The sequence below is a fragment of the Cupressus sempervirens genome, chromosome 1 (assembly GCF_028749045.1).
Source record: "Cupressus sempervirens isolate cs-2001-9-10 chromosome 1, ASM2874904v1, whole genome shotgun sequence".
In the NCBI taxonomy this organism is placed as follows: Eukaryota; Viridiplantae; Streptophyta; class Pinopsida; order Cupressales; family Cupressaceae; genus Cupressus; species Cupressus sempervirens.
The window spans coordinates 705,033,890-705,046,250 of NC_143118.1; positions in this window are offsets into that span (position 1 = coordinate 705,033,890).

Sequence of the window (12,361 nt, forward strand, 5' to 3'; positions counted from 1 at the left end):
TTCCCCATCATGAGTGTTCTAGCATAGTCCATTATAGATCTATTCCTTATTTCAGCTATTCCATTTTGTGGAGGGGTTCTAGGTGCATATGATTGTCTTTTGATTCTTCTACATCATTATAGAATAACTCAAACTCATTTGATATAAATTCTCCTCCTCTATCAGATCTCAAACACTTCAGACTTTTACCTACTTCCTTCTCATTTCTTGCTAAGTACCACTTAAACATTTGAAAAGCATCAAATTTTTGTCTTGAAAACATAATTGTCATCATTCTAGAATAATTATCAACAAAAAATATAATGTATTTATCTCCTTTGTATCTTTTCACATCAATTGGACCACACAAGTCAACATTAACAATCTCTAGTATTTCTTTAGAGGTATAAGCTTTACTCTTCAAACTTAACTTTGTCATTTTGCCTAACTAACATTGTTTGCAAATTACATTATCAAGCTTCTTCAACTTAGACAAACCTCTAACTTTTCTCATATTACAATACTGACCAAGTTATCAAAATTGACATAACATAACCTTTTGTGCCACAACCACATATCATCAAATTTTACAACAAGACAAGTAGCATCCTCTATGTCAAGATATAATACATTACTTCTAGTTTGATCACCCTTTCCAATTAGCTTCACATCAATGTCATATATCATAGCAATCTTATTTTCAAACTCAAATTTATATCTTGAATTATTCAGTTGTGACACACTCAAAAAATTATAGTAAAGTCCTTCAACATCATAATAATTGTCACATAAAATCTTATCTGTGAGTTTGATAGAACCTTTTTCCCTTTATCAAACATGGTGCATCATTACCAAATCTTAAACTATTTCTATCATAAAAATTTAGGGTAGTGAACTTACTTTTGTCTCCAATCATATGATGTGAACACACAATGTCAATGATCCATCTGTCATTCTTGTTCAAACAAGTCACAAGTGTAGTTACCTCATCTTCATCAGAAATGTCCTTCATTGCAACATATACCACTTCATCATCATTTTCATCAGATTCATCTCTTTTTTCCTCTTTAGTAATGTAGCAATACTTCTTGCCTTTGTCTTGGTAGTCCTTGCTATCTTCATCTCTTTTGTTCTTGTATAATTTGTCACCACCTATGTAATTCTTCTTCTCTAGAAATCTAGTAGTAATATGGCCAACCTCATTGTAATTGAAATAGATGATAGGAAATTTACCTTTGAACTTACCTTTACCTTTGTGAAATCTTCTTGTCACTAGTGCTTCAAGTTGTTCTACATCCTCCTCATTTGTATCACTATCACTAGACAGATACTTCTTCTTTTTTTCTTTTTCTTCTCATTAGGGTCCTTCAATGATACCTTAGCTTTGAAAGTAGATTCAATACTTTCAAGTTTGTAATTATCAAAGTTAAATAACTCAAGGGCAGTGAGTCTACCTACCAAACCTTCAAGTGATAGATCATTCCCTCGTATACATCTTAGTTCTTGAATTGCAAAAACTCTAATAGCATATACAAGTAGTAGTGTTCTTAAAAAATTTCTTAACACAGTATCATGGGTATGTGCAGGATCATGGTGTGCCAAAAAGTGGCGATCTGAAAAATATGTAGTTTTGAAATGCCTCAAAAAATTTCAAAATCTATTCCAACTTTTTTCCCACCCATCCTAATACTAAATGAAAATAATTAATACCTTTATAAGTCCTACTATATCTTTCGATACCAACCCTATATGGTCATCTTTAAAACATCTCAAAAATTTGTTTTTGGCATGTTTTTATGTGTTTTTTACTTCAAGCATGTAGCTGACGACTTTTTTTTAACCCAAATTTGATGTAATGAAAAGGGTTTCTTAAGAATGTTCTTAGCTTTTCATAAATGTAAGGTTTGTCAAATTACGAGTTGAGTAAGTAATTATTACTTATTTTCTAATGGAGTTAGCTACAAAGTGCTGATTGACATACTAGTTGAAAAATAGCTATAACTTTCAAACCATATAAGATTTGTGAAATTCAAAAGATGCGTCACATTCTATGATTTGACTAGTATAAGAAAAAAAAAAAACTTAATTTTGATTTTTTTTGAACTAGTTAATGTGGTCAGACACTGGAGTTTTTTAATTCTAAAAATAGTATAGTAGAAAATTCATAATTAATTATTTATTTGGAATAAAAATTCGCAAAAATATGTGTCACATCCAAGCATGAGTCTACTTTTTATATCTAAAATTATATTTAGAAATATTATCATTTGATTATGATTAAGGTGGTCAGACATACACCTACTTTTTATTTTTGCCTTGAAATTTTTGTAAAATCACATTAAAATCCAAACTTTTGACCAATCAAATATTTTTTTCTCTAGATAAGGCCTTGTAGTTTAGAAACTAGATTCAATTTCCTACAGATTATTTTCTTACAACTTTTTGATATAAAGTCCAGAACCACTTTAAAATTATGTGTCAAGTTGACATAACCCTGATTTGCTGGTTTTTCACTGCCACTTAAGGCCATAGTTTGGTACACCATGATCCTGCACATACCCTCATCATCTATTTTTCCAGTAGTTCCTATCATTGCATTCACAACTACTTTTATCCTTATAACATATTGGGAAATATTTTTGCCTTCTTCCATCCTCATATCATCAAACATACCTCTGAGACTTTCAGCTTTGTCTCTTAGAACATTTACATCTCCTCCATAGATAGTGGTTAGGGCATCCCACATTTTCTTTGCACTATCAATACCTTTGATATCACCAAATTTAGTATAACTTAGGGTAAAGTCAATCTCCAACATCGCCTAGTTATGTTCCTTATTCTTTCTCATATCCTCAGTAGTTAGGGCACTAGTAGGATTAACATGCTTAGTGGTAATGGTAGATTGTACATGAAGTCCAAGTCCTCCAAGGTGTAGCTTCACTTGGGCTCTTCTCTTTTTGACATCTTGATCTTTATGCTTCTAGTACCTTCAAACTAGGCCTCTTATGTAGATGGCTCTAATACCAATTGTTGGAATACTTTTAGAATAACTAAGCAGGGGGGTGAATTAGTTATCTAAGTTCCATATGTATAAATAAAAATTTTCATAGCTTAGTGAACCCATAAAACATTATTCATCATGCATGCATCCATAAGATTGTGCAATCACAGAAATATAATCATGAAACATATAAAATTCATCAACACACTTGACACAATTATCGACATGGAAACCCAATGTGGGAAAAAACCACCAGTAACATTCTACTTTTTTCACTCTTCTGAAGTGATGCCCTATCAAAGGCTAGCCATGTTAAAGGTTATAATACACATTGTTAAATGTGACCCTGTTAAAGGATTTCAATCACCCTATTATGAGTTAGCCTTCTTAGAGGACTTTAGACCATTCACTTGGAATGTCACTTAGTTAAAGGTTTTACAAATGACTTCTAGGTCAACCTTAATCCAAAGAATTTTCCCTAGACTAATACAACTATTAGAGAGTAATAGTAAGGTTTTGATCTGATAATAACTTAAAACTTCATTTGTAGATTACAAATCACTATTTCAGTCATCCATTCTACTTGGTCTTCACTCATTGTAGATCTAATAGCTTGTTCACCCTTCAAGAATTCATACCCTTAAGCCTTCTTTCTTAACATGTCATTGCAAACTCTTCTCTTAGGTCACTTGATGAAGCAAAACCCTTGTCTACTTGACTTTCTTAGGTTCTCACACATAACAACCTTGCTTCATGACCAACCATTCCTATAAATGGTAGATTAAGATGTTTTGCTACTCATTCTCCATCATCCAATTTAGGGTTTGGATGGATCAAGTAGGATACATTGATTCTACCCCACATTCCATATCTCTTCTAGAGACTTCTTATTGAATCCTTTTTAAATTCACTCAAAAATGGTTTACCTTGAATTTTGTGCCTCTAGCATATCAATCTTATCTTGCACCTGGTTTACATAATCCAAGAAAATAAAATTGTTAACTCAAATCCATCAAATTCATAATGTTTTAAATAATGCAACACCTCAGCATTATCTTGCTTTTGATGTTCACCACATACTGCATTTCTCGACATCCTCTGTAAAATCACTTGGCACAAACTAGAGTTTACTAGTGCTCAACATCAACTGAACTTTACTAGCATCCATTTTTCTACTCGACATACACTAGAATAAGCATTTACTCAACTCTAACTGATTTTTTGCTCAACCATCACTGAATTTTCTTAGCACCTACTATCCACTCGATCAAGCTTGGCAGAAAAACTTTGTGTAACTTGTTCTTCTAAACTTTCTTAGTGTAACTAGCCTTTATAACCTTAAGTTGATCATCAATACATCATGTTATCACTATTTTAATTGATTTTTATACTCCTTTACATAATCATAACTCAATTGTTCCTCTATGTGCTATTATTACATCTTTGGATCAAATCCTCTTCATCAATCAAATAAGTAATAGTACTTAAATCATATAAGTAGTTGTCTTACCAAAAAATAGTAGGTTTGACATCAGTTACAAAACAATGATTGAAACGTACAATCTTTTTCAACAATTTTCCCTTTTTCAATCTAGTCACAACAATCTCCCTCGACGATGATCTTTTTCAATCTGATCTCAATAGTATTTGATTAACTACCTATTCAAATTTGTCAAGGTGACATGAATTCTTGAACCCTTCCTTTGAACATGATTGTTGCTTTTGAGTTGGTTTGGTTTTGATTTTATTAGATTTATGCAATTTGATGTTGTATATTTCCATTTGGTTAAGGGATTAACTAAGATTAATTATGAGATTAAAGTTCTAAATTTTAAAATAATATTAAAATATTAAATAGGTGGATATTTAAGTGATGAGAATCAGGTAAGTACCTATGAGTATTAAATTAAATTGATTAAAAAGTATAAATATAAAATTTGAGGATTAAATAAATATTTAATCAAAATTAAAATTTAAAATGCATAAATAATACAATAAAATATGATATTAAATATCGAGTTGTAGATTAATAATATTCTATAAATATTACTTATAACTAAATTGTAATAAATTACTTATGCATACTTCAATTAATAGAATTAAATTATAAGTTATAATTTGAAAAGTTTAATTGTATTAAACATAAACAATATTAAAAAAAAAATTATTTTTTAATATTTGAAGTTAAATTATATTTCTTTGAATATTTTTGGAAACCTACTTTGATTGAGGTTTCTATATTAGAGATTTATTTTCTCATATTCATAGTCAATTTTTTAGGTTTTGAATTTTGTTTAGGTTTTTGGAGTTTAAGAATTGGTTGAATCCTCTAAATTTGATTAGGAATTGAATTTTTATTGTTACATGTTAGATGTGAGTTCATATTGATTTTATTTTTTGCTAAACCACTTTGGCTAAGAGCCAAGGAGTAAGGAGTATCCATTCCACCAAATTTGCTCAAGGCATTATCTCAGCCTCATCCCTTCTCAAGGTTGGAGTCACACACCTAGCGAGACTTGATCCCTGGTGGGATATCTAAGAACATTCCAACTTAACCCATAGACCACAATTATCAATGTTGATTTTTTTTAATCTTACGTATTTACTCTTTTTTATTTAGATTAGTTTCTTTGTGTTTAGAGTTGTTAATTTGAGTGGTTAGGAAGATTTCTTGATTGATTGATCAAGCTTACCTAGGAAATTTTTTTGTTTAAATTTTTATTAGGGTTTCTCTAGAATTTCATATTTTTCCTTAGTTATGTTTGAACACTTGTGTCTTGATACTTATGAGAATACATCTATATTGATACTTGCACGAATTCATGAGGCTATAGTTAGAAAGACATTTCTATATCTATATAATCTATGTTCAATTATAACCTATATATTTTCATGAAAATCTATTTGAAAAATAAGTATACATGTATGTATGTGTTTGAATATATTTTAAGTTTAAATTATAGGTAAATATGTTGTTAAAATGACATAATATATAACTTTTCTAGAAAATCGGGGTTTGAAATATCATATCACAATAAGGAAAAATAATTATCATTTAAAAAAAATACATGAAAGAATGTAAATAACTAAAAAATAATTTGTTTTAGTTATATGTGTGTGTGTGTGTGTGGGTGTGTGGGTGTGTGCACACACATATATGTATGCATATATGTTTATATGTATGTATATATGTATGTATGTACATATGTGTGTGTGTGTGTGTGTGTGTGTGTGTGTGTGTGTGTGTGTGTGTGTGTGTGTGTGTGTGTGTGTGTGTAGAGATTTATATGTATATATATATATATATATATATATATATACATACATACATAAATACATGTACATATATATGTATATATATGTATGTATGTATGTATATATACACACATATAGACATATACACACATATATATAGATACAAAAATATATATATACATATATATATACACATATATACATATATGTATACACATATACATATACATATACATAGACATACATACATACATACATACATACATACATACATAAATAAATTTACATACACACACACACACACACACACATTATTGAAATTAAGGTCAATTTATCTATTAGTGACTCAACACTAATAAAATTTCTTACATTGCTACTGAGCTCTATAGTTTCTACAAAGCTTATCATTTAGTTTACAATGTCAAATGAGTGATTCAGTTGTTCCTGAGTTAAGTATTTAGAATACAATGTCAATCAAGCACTTGAGTTAGGTTGTAGTGTTTTTCAAGCTATACAGTGTTTACTGAGCTTGAATGAAAAAGTTTAGTTCAAAAGGAGCATAAAAAAGGCTACTAAACTATTCAATGGAAGTAAAGAAGATTGTGGTGTTAACTTAGCTCTATAGTGTTAACCAAGTCCAAGAATGTCTACCAAGCTCACAGGGTTAATGAAGTAGATGTAGAGTCAACTGAGTCGTATAGTGTCAACTAAGTGATCCAATTGCTACCAAGTTTATCAGAGTTCATTGAGTCACACAGTGCTAACTTAGTTTAACCTACTTGGAAGTGATTAGTATGGACTAGGCTTCAAGTTCAACTAATTTTTGAATCATTTTATCAAGTCAAAGAACAATACCAAAAGAAGAAATAATGGTATTATAAGCACATCATAAACAATATCAAGAATTTAATTTACGCATAATATTAAATAGAATTTCATACAGTTGTGGACAATCCTATAAGTGAGATGTATGTATGCAAATAAATCAAATTTGGACAAACCTATGGAGGAGCTATGTGCTTGAGCTCATAAAATTTGGGCTATCTTGTAAATGAGATGTATGCCCATGAACTCTATAGGAGTTTGACAATCTCATGGTTGAGATGTCTACCCATGAACTCTGCATATAAGATCTGATACAAGTTGGCAATCTCAAAAAATGAGATGTATCTCCATATCATTATGTTCTTAAATTTGACTTGAGCCTCTTTATAGATCTTCATGGAAGTTGAAAGGTCACTCCATTTACATTCTTATTAGAAGTTGAATGCACAAATCCAAATTGAAAAGTCATTAGAAATAATATAATATGCATATACAATTCTGATCATTCCTCACTCTAACGAGGCAATGCGCCCCATTGTCTTATCACCTTCTGCAAGATATATACTCAATAATGATTCTGCCATCCCAAACACATTACGTTATGTTCACCATTGCAATCAAATTGGGGCAAAAATAGACACCTATGTTGGTTGTTGAATGTTGTTTGGTCCATGAAACCATTGGAATGTGGTTATTTGTATCCCAAAGATGTACTAACCCTTCATCTCCCAATGTCACAAGAATATAGCTTATTGTTTGAGAATAATCGAGTACCCTTAGGACCTATACATGTGGATCTTTAAGTTATGTAGCTCTTGTTACAGAAACAAGATTATGAAGAATCAAACTTTCATTATAACTGACGGAAGGAAAATATTCATCTTTATAGTTATATGTGATGCCTAGATTGAGCCTATGTGGCATTTCAACCATTTAATATCACTAATGACTTGTAGCTCGACCTTGACTTCCTCTATAGAGGCAACATTTTTGGTGGACAGCATTGTTCCAGCACTCTTGTGAGTCTTGTTTGGGGTTTTTCCCACACCCTTCTTCAGAGTGGGCACCATAACTAGTCTCCAAGACTCATTAAAAAACCATGTTGAATTGAATTTTTATTATAGAAACCTTGTCCATAATTATGTGGTTGCATTTGACATTCTCGTTTATAACAAAATACATTATATTCAATGCCTCTAACATCTCATTCTCCTTTATGGGTCTCAATTTATAAATTTGCACACAATAGAATCCACCACCTTTCACCATTCTAATATGTCAATCCCCTTCACTTCTCAAACCTGTACTCTTCTATTACCTTTACATCATCTCCCTCTATGTGAATTATGAGCCTCTTTATCCTTACCAAGGCCACCTCTCCATATCAATTACTCACTTCCTTATTTTATCGAGCTTCTTATCTATAGGTTCCTCTCTTGAAACACCTAAGATCTTCTTCCTATCTTTCAGGCTCCACTATTCCTCTCTGTCATGTATGGCTTGTGCATATCCATAGGTATAAAAAGCTTGAGCTATGTTGCCACCTTTACATTGATAGGAATTGAGTTCTTTTACAAACCTAAGTCATCCTTACTATTTCAAGTTTCATATAGAAACTGAGCTTTCTTCTTTTGTCATGTTGGCACAATTTTGAAAGTATATCCATATGGAATATGAATAGATATAATACCACCTTATCACAATTGAAAGCATTTAAATTGAGTTCCTCCCTCTCAAATCTAAGGCAAACCAATAATAGCGAGTCTTGGAAAAAACACCATTTCAACTCTTGAACTAATACCATGATCAATATGTTACATAACCATTAAAATCATTATGCATAGTTTGAATACCTTGCATCTATTGGAAAATTCAAATTCATGTTAGATCTCAAGCTAACAAATTCTTTGTTGCTAAATCAATTTTGGTGTATGTGTTGATGAAGAACATGAAATACCATGAACCATTCAAAATAAAAATCTTCTAAGATGATTGAACTTGGCTCTGATGCCATTGATCTGAATCATTTTGTCAATTTAGAGGACAATACAAAAAGAAGAAATAATGGTATTGTAAGCACATAGTGAAAAATATCAAGAATTCAATTTACTCATAATATTAAGTAGAATTTCATACAACTATGGACAATATCATAAGTGAGATCTATGCCTACAAATTAATCAAATTTGGACAAACCTGTGAAGGAGTTGTGTGTCGAAGCTCATAAAAGTTGGGTTATCCTATGAATGAGATGTATGCCCATGAACTCTATAGGACTTGGGCAATCCTATACTTGATATGTCTTCCCATGAACTCCATATATAAGATCTAATATAAATTGGCAATCTCAACAAATGTGATGCATGTCCATATCATTCTATTCTTAATATCAACTTGAGCCTCCTTATAGATCTTCATGGAAGTTGAAAGGTCACCACATCTACTTTATTATTAGAAGTTGATTGGACAAATCCAAATTAAAAAGTTATTAGAAATAATATAATATGCTTGTTCTATTTTAATCACCAAGTTCCCAAGATTTTTAAGTGTTGACAATGTTTGTTGTGTATTAGAACATCAACAAGTTTTTCTTCAAAACTCCATTTACAATAATTAGGCTAAATTTGTGTATTATGATAAAATTGGTATTGTAGCCGACTCTAGTAAGTTATGATTTGGATTTGTATATATGAAATACATTGTGTATATGAGGAATGTGGACCTTAGATCCTCACACACACTTCAACATGGTCATTATCTGTAAGATCATCCTAAAATAAATATGAGATTATTCATCCAAGTAATCCAATAGTTTGAACTATCGCCTTTAACTAGAATTATTTTTCCCTTGCTCTTAGAATGAGAAGAAAGCAACTAGACCTCTAGTATGAAGGATTTTTATTAAGACATATGAGAATGCAATTAATCTATATGAAATACATTTTTAAGCTAAGAAATAAATGAAACATATTATGATAAATAGATGTATGAGAAAAATGAGTAGATATTCTAGCATAAGTTCAATGCAAATTCAATTCAACCTCTGTAATGAGGAATTGAAGGCTTCTTAAATAGAACCTCTGAATCAATTGGTGGTCGAGATTAATCAGAATAAATGATCAAAATTGAAATCAAGACTCAATCATAATGGAATCTTCTTTATGAAAAGGGAGTTAACTGATTGTTTTTGAGTGGAAAAAACTGATTTAATTTTGCATGGAATAAGAAGTTAACTGATTTAATTCCTTTTTTGGTTTTAGTTCACCTTGAATTTCCATTTCTACAATGAAGAGAAGATTTGGAGTGAATATTTAATTTGATAAAATAAAATATGACCTCATAAATGGATAAACTTTAATTAGTTGAATAATTAAATTCAATAACTAAAAAGAGGAGATATCTTATTAAATCAAATACATTTAATTCCTTTGTACATAGATACATATGTCATTTTAATTTAATTAAAGTATGAACACATACAATTAAATTAAATTAAATCAATAGGTTTACTATAGCTAATTTGAGTTGATACTTAGGAATTAAATAAATAATGTTATTAATGAAAATTAGGGTCTTCTGCATTTTTCACCTAGGTCAAGTAGTGATTATCAAAATTAGAATTGCCAAGTAAAATAGGACTTAGTAATGATTAAATAGACCATAATTGGTTTACCATGGCAGTGTGCCAATTTTTTGGTATTACATTCATCCCTCTTTGAATGAATGTGTGAGTAGCATGTTTGATTCAAAGAAATTAGAAGTATGATGGATAGATCAAGAAATGAGATTGGATCCTAGATTGATAACATGGAGACCAATTGATAAGCTTTTAAAGGTTACCTCTAGAATGAAGCTCAACCTTAGGGGAGACAGATGGAACACCTAGATACTAAATTTGATAAGATTTTAAAGGTTATCTCTAGAATGAAGCTTAACCTTAGGGGGTCTAGATAGAACACCTAGAAATTGAAATGTGATAGCACAAAGATTGTCAAATTTCATAGAATTGTTCCCAGAACAAGACTCAATCCTCAAGAGTCAAGGTTTAGACTATCCCAATACCTATGCACAAAAACATGACAAGATTAATCACAATTCATAGAACCATCCCTAGAATGAGGCTCATTCCTCAGAATTTAGGGTTTAGACTATCTCAATACATGTCCATTGAATAGTGATCGAAAGCAAGAGTCTAGAATTATCCTAAGAATGAGGCTTAATTCTTTGCAAAAGTTTGGAATTATCTCCAGAATGAGTCTTAATCCCCCAGAGTCCAGATGGAAAACTTGAATATTGGTCCATACAAGATAACAAGATCTAATCATGAGTTGCAAAATCATCCCCAAAATGAGGCTTGATCCTCAGGCATCAAGGTTTAGACTGTCTTGATACCTATACATCAAACTCTGATAGGACCATTATAAGTTTGATCAACTAATCAAAAGATGAAATAGATGCATAGATGTCAGATAGACAAGAACAAGATGCCCTGAGTGATGAGATGCCCTTAGCAATGAGGACAAAAGATTAAGACTGAGTTGCAGCCAATTATCAAAGATTCAATGATGTAATCATCTTGCTCCCCTCGGAGTGAAAATGAAAGATGACACACCAAAAATATGATGAGAGTAGTATATCAAGAGATTGAGAAGAAATTAGAGATTTTAAAGAATGTAGAAGAGATTAGAATAATTTGAAGAAAATTTTGAGTCAATTCAAAGTGATTTCGATGTCCAAAAGGCCAAGTTTGACCAAAGTTGACTTGAGTTGACCTTTTGTAGAAATTTTAGAGAATTCAAGAACCATATGTGATTTGAAAAGATTCCAAAATGCATAAAGCATCAGAAAGATAGAATGCACAAGCATTTGATCACATCTATGTTTTTTAGCTATTTAAGTGTGTTAGATTTCAAATTCAATCCTAAAAATGGATTTAGAGCAACCAAATTAGCTAGGGGTGATTTTCATGCCAATCAAAGCACTTAGAAAATTGGGTCAAAAGTTGTATAAGGGCCCAAAGGGTCATTTTCAATTCATTTGCACTTTTTTCTTTTGTGAAGAAGAGAGCTTCGAGGAAAAAATGGTGGTCCCCATCTCTTCACACCAATTTGAGCACTCCCGATGACACAGCCAACCTGTGGAGTATGGACATCTAGTGAGTAATTGATAACTTTACTTCACTTTTGAATTTGCATGCTTTTTGAGGTGTTTTAGCATGTTTTAGTTTGTTTCTAATATTTGTGTGTTGGTTCTCACGTGAGGACATCTCTCCTTGGGCAGGCCTAATCTCTTCTCACATGA